General features: G+C 39.8%; 1 pseudogene; it reads right to left on the reverse strand.

Annotated features, from left to right (window-relative positions):
* Positions 1–386: 386 nt before the first annotated feature.
* On the reverse strand, positions 387–549 carry LOC112204716 (U2 spliceosomal RNA; annotated as a pseudogene).
* Between the last annotated feature and the right edge of the window lie 6686 nt (positions 550–7235).

The following is a 7235-nucleotide window of genomic DNA, read 5'->3' on the forward strand; positions in this document are numbered from 1 at the left end:
AATTCTACATATGTATGTACCTAACAACAGAGGTGCTAGAAACTGACAGGACTGAAAGGAGAAATAAACAAATCCACAGTTATAGCTAGAGACTTGAGCATTTTAAGTAACAGAACTAGAGAGAAAATCAATAAAGATATTGAAGACCTGACAACTCTGTCAACCACCTTGACCTAATGAATATTTATAGAACAATATACCCAACAATAGGGGAATATATTATTTGTGAAGTGCTTGAAACATTCAAACAATATGAACTATATTCTGGGTCATTAAAAAACAACTCCACAAGTTTTAAAGAATTGAAATCATACAAGTATGAAGTCAATACATACAACTTGAAGTCAACAATACACACAACTTGAAGTCAATACAAGTCATACAACTTGAAGTCAATAATACATAGTTGGGGATTTTCCAACTATGTATTATTGACTTCAAGTTTAACTCAATTTTAAGTCAAGTTTAATTCCCCAAATATGTCCAAATATTTGGAAATTAAACAACACACTTCTACACTTGATCTTAGCCAAAAGGCCGAGAAACGATAAACAACACACTTCTAAACCTACTGATCAAAGAGGAAATCACATGTAAAACTAGAAAATTTTAAACGGTGGCTTGTGCCTATAATCTCAGCTACTCTGGAGGCTGAGGCAGGAGGATCACTTGAGGTCAGGAATGTGAGAGCAGCCTGGGCAACATAGCAAGACCCCATCTCTAGAAAACAAAAAAAATTAAAAATTTGGCTGGGTGCAGTGGCTCACGCCTTTCATCCAACACTTTGGGAGTCAAAGGCAGGCAGATCACTTGAGCTTGGGAGTTCAAGACCAGCCTAGGCAACCTGGTGGGACCCCCATCTCTACCAAAAATAGAAAAAATTATCTGGGGGTGGTGGAGCATGTCTCTATTCCCAGCTTCTTGGGGAGGCTGAGGTGGGAGGATTGCTTGAGCCCAGGAGGCAGAGGTGGCAGTGAGCCGAGATTGTGCCACCGCATCTTGGCCTGAGTGATGGAGTGAGATCCCATTTCAAGAAAAAAAAATTAGCTGAGTATGGTGACACACACCTGTAGTCCCAGCTGAGGCTAAGGCAGGAGGATCACTTGATACACATATGCATACATACATACATATATGTATGTAGGTGTAGTTGTATAATATATATAGGTATGTACAACTATAAATTTCTTCCTCAGCACTGCTTTAGTTACATCCCATAAATTTTGGTATGTTGTATATTTGTTTCATTCCTCTCATAGTATTTTATAATATCCCTTGTGACTTTTTCTTTAACCAACGGGTTATTTAGGAGTGTGTTGTCTAATTTCCTCATATTTGTGAACTTCTCAAATGTCCTTCTGTTGTTTATTTCTAATTTTGTTCCATTATAGTTGGAGAAAAATACTTGGTATTACTGCAGTCAATTTAAATGTATTGAGATTTGTTTTATGGCCTAACATATGGTCTATCCTGGAAATGTTCCATTCCCACTTGAGAAAAATGTATCTTATACTGTTGTTTGGTAGAATGTTCTATAAAAATCTGTTAGGTCTAATTGGATTATAGTATTGTTCAAGTCTTTTATTACCCTCTTGATCTTCCGCCTATTTGTTTTATTAGTAAAAGTGGCATATTTAAGTCTCCAACTGTTATTTTTTAATTGTCTGTTTCTCTCTTCAATTCTGTTATTTTTTTGTTTCATGTATTTTGGGGTTCTGCTGTTAATTACATATGTTTGTAGTTATGCCTTGCTAATAAATTGCTATTTTATCATTAAAATATATCCCTTTTTATAACTGGTAACAATTTTTGCCTTAAAATCTATTTTGTGGGATATTAGAATAGCCACTGCAGTTCTCTCTGAGTTACTGTATGCATGGTATAGCTTTTGCCATCTTTTTTTTTTTTTTTTGAGATGGAGTCTCACTTGTCACCCAGGCTGGAGGGCAATGGCATGGTCTCGGCTCATTGCAACCTCCGCCTCCAAGGTTCAAGCAATTCTCCTGCCTCAGCCACCTGAGTAGCTGGGACTACAGGCTCATGCCACCATACCTGGCTGATTTTTGTATTTTTAGTAGAGACAGGGTTCACTATGTTGGCCAAGCTGGTCTCGAACTCCTGACCTCGTGATCCACCTGCCTTGGCCTCTCAAAGTGCTGGGATTACAGGCGTAAGCCACCACGCCTGGCTGCCAACCTTTTACTTTCAACATATTCATGTCTTTGAATCTAGTGTGTCACTTGTAAGACAACATATAGTTGAATCATTTTTTAAATCCATTCTGCCATTCTCTTACTTTTGACTGGGGTGTTTAATCAATTTCAAGTCATTACTATTAAGGAAGGAATTATGTCTGCCATTTTGCTGTGTTCTCTATATGTCTTATGTCATTTTTCCTTTCTATTTTCCATTATTGTCCTCTTTTGTATTAAATAGATATTTTCTAATATACCATTTTAATTCCTTTGTCATTTCTTTTTTTTTCACTATGTATATTTTTGAGTCATTTCCCTTGTTGTTTTGGAGATTACAATTAACAACTTAATTTAACAATCTAGTTTAGGTTACTACCAACTTAATATCAATAGTATACAAAATCTAGCTCCTATGTAGCTCTGTTCCCTTTCCCCTTCTTTGCAATGTTGTCATAATTACATCTTCATACATTGTGTGCCCATCAGCACAGGTTTATAATTATAACTTTATGCAGTAGTCTTTAAAATCATTTAAAAGAAAAAAAGAATTATAAGCAAAAATATATTCATATGGTCTTTTATATTTATCTATTTAGTTACCTTTACCAGTGCTCTTTATTTCTTCATGTGGTCTCAAATTACTGTCTCGTGTTCCTTCATTTCAAGATGGACTCCCTTTAGTATTTCTTGTGTGACAGGTTTGCTAATGACAAATTGTCTCAGTTTTGTTTATCTGGGAATGACTTACATTTTGCTTCATCTTTGAAGGTTGGTTTTGTTGGACATAAAATTCTTGGTTGACAGTCTTTTTTTCAGCACTTTGAATGTCATCCTATGGCTTTCTGGCCTCCATGGTTACTGATAAGAAGTCAGCTGTTAATCATGTGAAGGGGCTCTTCTAAATGATTAATTGCATTTCTCTTTCTTCAAGACTCTTTTCTTTGGATTTTGACAATTTGATTATGATGATGTGTATAGGTGTGGATCTTTTTAAGTTTGTCCTAGTTGGAGTTCATTGAGCTTCTTGGATATGGAGATAAATGTTTTTCAGCAAATTTATTTTGTTTTTCAGCAAAAAATGTTTTTCAGCAAATTGTTTCTTCAAATATTATTTCTGTCCTTTTCTCTTCTACTAGGACTCTCATTATGTGTATGTTGGTATACTTGATAATGTCCCACAGGTCTCTGATGTTCTATTCATTTTTATTTATCCTTCTTCCTTTCTGTTCCTCAGACTAGACAATCACAATTGACTTTTCTTCAATTTTTCTTCAACTGACTTTTTTAAGAACTTCAAGATGTCTCCTGCATGAACTTGTAGGTTTTGTTTGTGAGTTATTGTTGACTCTAAAGGAACACCTCGTTGCAGAAACAGGAACCAGGTCTAGGAGTTTTACTGTCAAGCCATATAAATATGCCTGACAGTAGGCCTTGAGCCATTTAATATATTCTTCACTGATAATTCTGGTGTTTCCTAGAGATCCAATGGATCCAAAAAGACTTTTGCTGAGTCTTGGTTTTTACTTAATCACATTTGCTTGTGAGTCCCTCTAGTGAATTTTTAACTTCAGTTATTACACTTTTAACATTTTTAAAAACATGATTTCCTTTAATGCTTTGAACACATTTAAAATATCCTCAAGTATAGTTTCTATAGATTGCTATTTTCCTGTGTAAGAACAATACTTTATTTCTTTGCTTGTCTCATAATTTTATACAGAAACCTGACATTTCTTTTTTGTTGTTGTTTTTTGAGATAGAGTCTCACTGTTGCCTAGGCTGGAGTGCACTGTTGCTATCTCAGCTCACTGCAACCTCTGCCTCCCGGACTTAAGCAGTTCTCATGCCTCAGTTTCCCGAGTAGCTGAGACTAAAGGCATGTGCCACCACGCCTGGCTAATTTTTGTATTTTTAGTAGAGACGAGGTTTCACCATGTTGGCCAGGCTGGTCTCAACCTCCTGACCTCAAATGTCCCGCCTGCCTCAGCCTCTCAAAGTGCTGGGATTACAGGCATGAACTACCATACCGGGCCAAAAACTGACATTTCTAATAATACAATGTGACTACTCTGGAAATCAAAGTATTTCCCCTTCTAAGGACTTGTTGATGTTGTTTTTTTGTTGTTGATGATGTTGGGTTTTTTTTTAGTGGCTTTTCCAAATGAATCTGTGAAGTATGTCTTCTTTGTCACTGAATTCTCTGCTCACTTAGCTTAGTGGTCAGCTAGTGATTAGATAGTTACTTAAATGACTGAATCTATTTACCCTCCCAGCCATTTCCAAGAGGCTCTGTGTATGTTTGTGTTGGGGCACCCTTCACACTCAGGCAGGCATTTAAAAATGCTGACTTAGCTTTCATCATTTTTTTGCAGTGCCTCAAGGTCAGCCAGATGTTGTGTTAGAACTTAGGACCTTCTTAGGTCTTTCCTGGCATGTGGACAGATTTGAGCATGCACATAAGCCCATGTATGTGCATGGCCTTCCAGAGTCCCATGAATATGTCAGCAGTTTTTTTGTTTTTTTGAGATGGAGCTTAGCTTTTGTTGCCCTGTCTGGAGTGCAATGGCGCAATCTTGGCTCACTGCAACCTCTGCCTCCTGGGTTCAAGCAATTCTCCTGCCTCAGCATCCCGAGTAGCTGGGATTACAGGGGCCCGCCACCATGCCTGGATAATTTTTGTATTTTTAGTAGAGATAGAGTTTCACCATGTTGGTCAGGCTAGTCTCGAACTTCCGACCTCAGGTGATCCGCCAGCCCTGGCCTCCCAAAGTGCTGGATTACAGGCATAAGCCACTGCACCCAGCCCCTAATTTTTGTATTTTTAGTGGAGACGGGGTTTCACCATGTTGGCCAGGCTGGTCTCGAACTCCTGACCTCAGGTGATCTGCCTGTCTCAGCCTCCCAAAGTGCTGGGATTACAGTTGTGCGCCACTGCACCCAGTCATGTCAGCAGTCTTGAAAGCCTCCTATGGACACCTCATTCCCTAGCTCTTCTTTCGATGGTTTGTTTGTTTGTTTATTTTGGCTGGGGGGCAGCTTGTTTGCCTCAAATGTTACCACTACCTTAGTTAGCTGCATGTTAGCCATGCTACTGATTATTTTCAACAAATGTCCCCGGTGAAAGGCTATTCTCACCGAGCGGGGTCTGAGTTGGGTCAAATAAAGGCAAACATTTGTTTTTTTTTTTTTTCGAGACAGGGTCTTGCTCTATCACCCAGGTTGGAGTGCAGTGGTGTGACCATAGCTCACTGAAGCCTCGAACTCCTGGGCTCAAGCAATTCTCCTGCTTCAGCCTCCTGAGTCGCTGAGACTACAGGTGTGTGCCACCACACCTAATTTTTTTTTATTTGTTGTAGAGGCAGTGTCTCACTCTGTTGCCCAGGCTGGTCTTGAACGCCTAGCCTCACACAATCCTTCCACCTCAGCCTCCCAAAGCAATGGGATTATAGGCCTGAGCCACCGTGGCTGGCCAAGGCAAGTCTTGTGAATGAGGGTTTCCAGGGAATTGTCAGACAGGCCAAATAAGGACAGTTCTTAAATAATGCTATTTTGGGGATCTCCAAACCCATTTGGTCCTAGCAAGTGGCTGCTAGGCTACTGGTCTTCACTATGATTGTAGAACTGTTGGTTTTGAAGACTAATGAGGAGTTGAGGAGAGTGTTGAGAATAAGGCAAGTTAAAACACCACAAAGCTCACCATTCTTACTGAGATACAGCCTTTAAAAAAAAGTTCCTTGGGTTGTTGCAAAGCTTTGGTTAATTTCAGAATTCTGAAAATTTTTATTTTACAAGTTATCTCAATATTCTCATTGCCTTTATGGAGGAATAGGTTTTTAGAGGCCCTTATGCCACCATTCCTACTGACCTCACCTCATTCAGTTATTTGAAGGCATCATGCCATTGTCTGCTTCAATTTTTTCTGTTGCAAAATCATAGTCAGTTTAATTATTGTTCCTATAAAAATAATATTTTTCTCCTTGGTTACTTTTTTTTTTTCTTTGAGACAGGGTCTGGCTCTGTCACTCAGTCTGGAATGCAATGGCACGATTTCAGCTCATTCCAACCTCCATCTCCCAGGCTCAAGCCATCCTCCTACCTCAGCCTCCTGAGTAGCTAAGAATATAGGCACGCACCATCATGCCCAGTTCGTTTTTGTATTTTTAGTAGAGACAGGGTTTTGCTATATTGCCCAGGCTGGTCTTGAACTCCTGGGCTCAAAGCAGTCTACCTGCCTCTGCTCTTTGGTTAGTTTTAAGATATTTATTTATCTTTGGTTTTTAGCAGTTTTTCTCTGATATACCTCAGTGTGACTTTGTATGTATCCTGCTTAGGGTTTATACAGTGCTATAGACCTAATTGTGTCTCCCCACCCCCGAATCCACATATTGAAGCCCTAACTCTCAATGTGAATGTATTTGGAAATAGGCCCTATAAGAAGTGAATTAAGGTTTAATGAGGTCTTGAGGGTGGGGTTCTGATACTACAGAATGTGTGCTTGTAAAGAAATACCAGAGAGCGCCCTTTACCCCGCATCCCACTCTGCCATGTAAGAACACAGTGAAAAAGCACCATCTGCAACCCAGGAAGTGAGCTCTCACCAGAACCCAACTGTGCTGGCACCCTGATCCCAGACTTCCAGCCTCCACAATTTGAAAACATTTCTGTTCAAGCCACCCATTCTGGCTGGGCGTGGTGGCTCACACCTGTAATCCCAGAACTTTGGGAGGCCAAGCCAGAAGGATCACCTGAGGTCAGGAGTTCGAGACCAGTCTGGCTAACATGGTGAAACTACGTCTCTACTAAAAATACAAAAATTAGCCAGGCATGATAGCACGCATCTGTAGTCTCAGCTACTTGGGAGGCTGAGGCACGAGAATGGCTTGAACCTGGGAGGCGGAGGTTGCGGTGAGCCGAGGTTGTGCCACTCTGCTCCAGACTGAGCACAACTCCATCTAAAAAAAAAAGCCACCCATTCTATGGTATTTTATGGCAGCATGAGCTGACTAATACATAGAGCTTCAGTCCCATTCTTTTTTTCCG

Source organism: Pan troglodytes, chromosome 8, assembly GCF_028858775.2.
Source record: "Pan troglodytes isolate AG18354 chromosome 8, NHGRI_mPanTro3-v2.0_pri, whole genome shotgun sequence".
In the NCBI taxonomy this organism is placed as follows: domain Eukaryota; kingdom Metazoa; phylum Chordata; class Mammalia; order Primates; family Hominidae; genus Pan; species Pan troglodytes.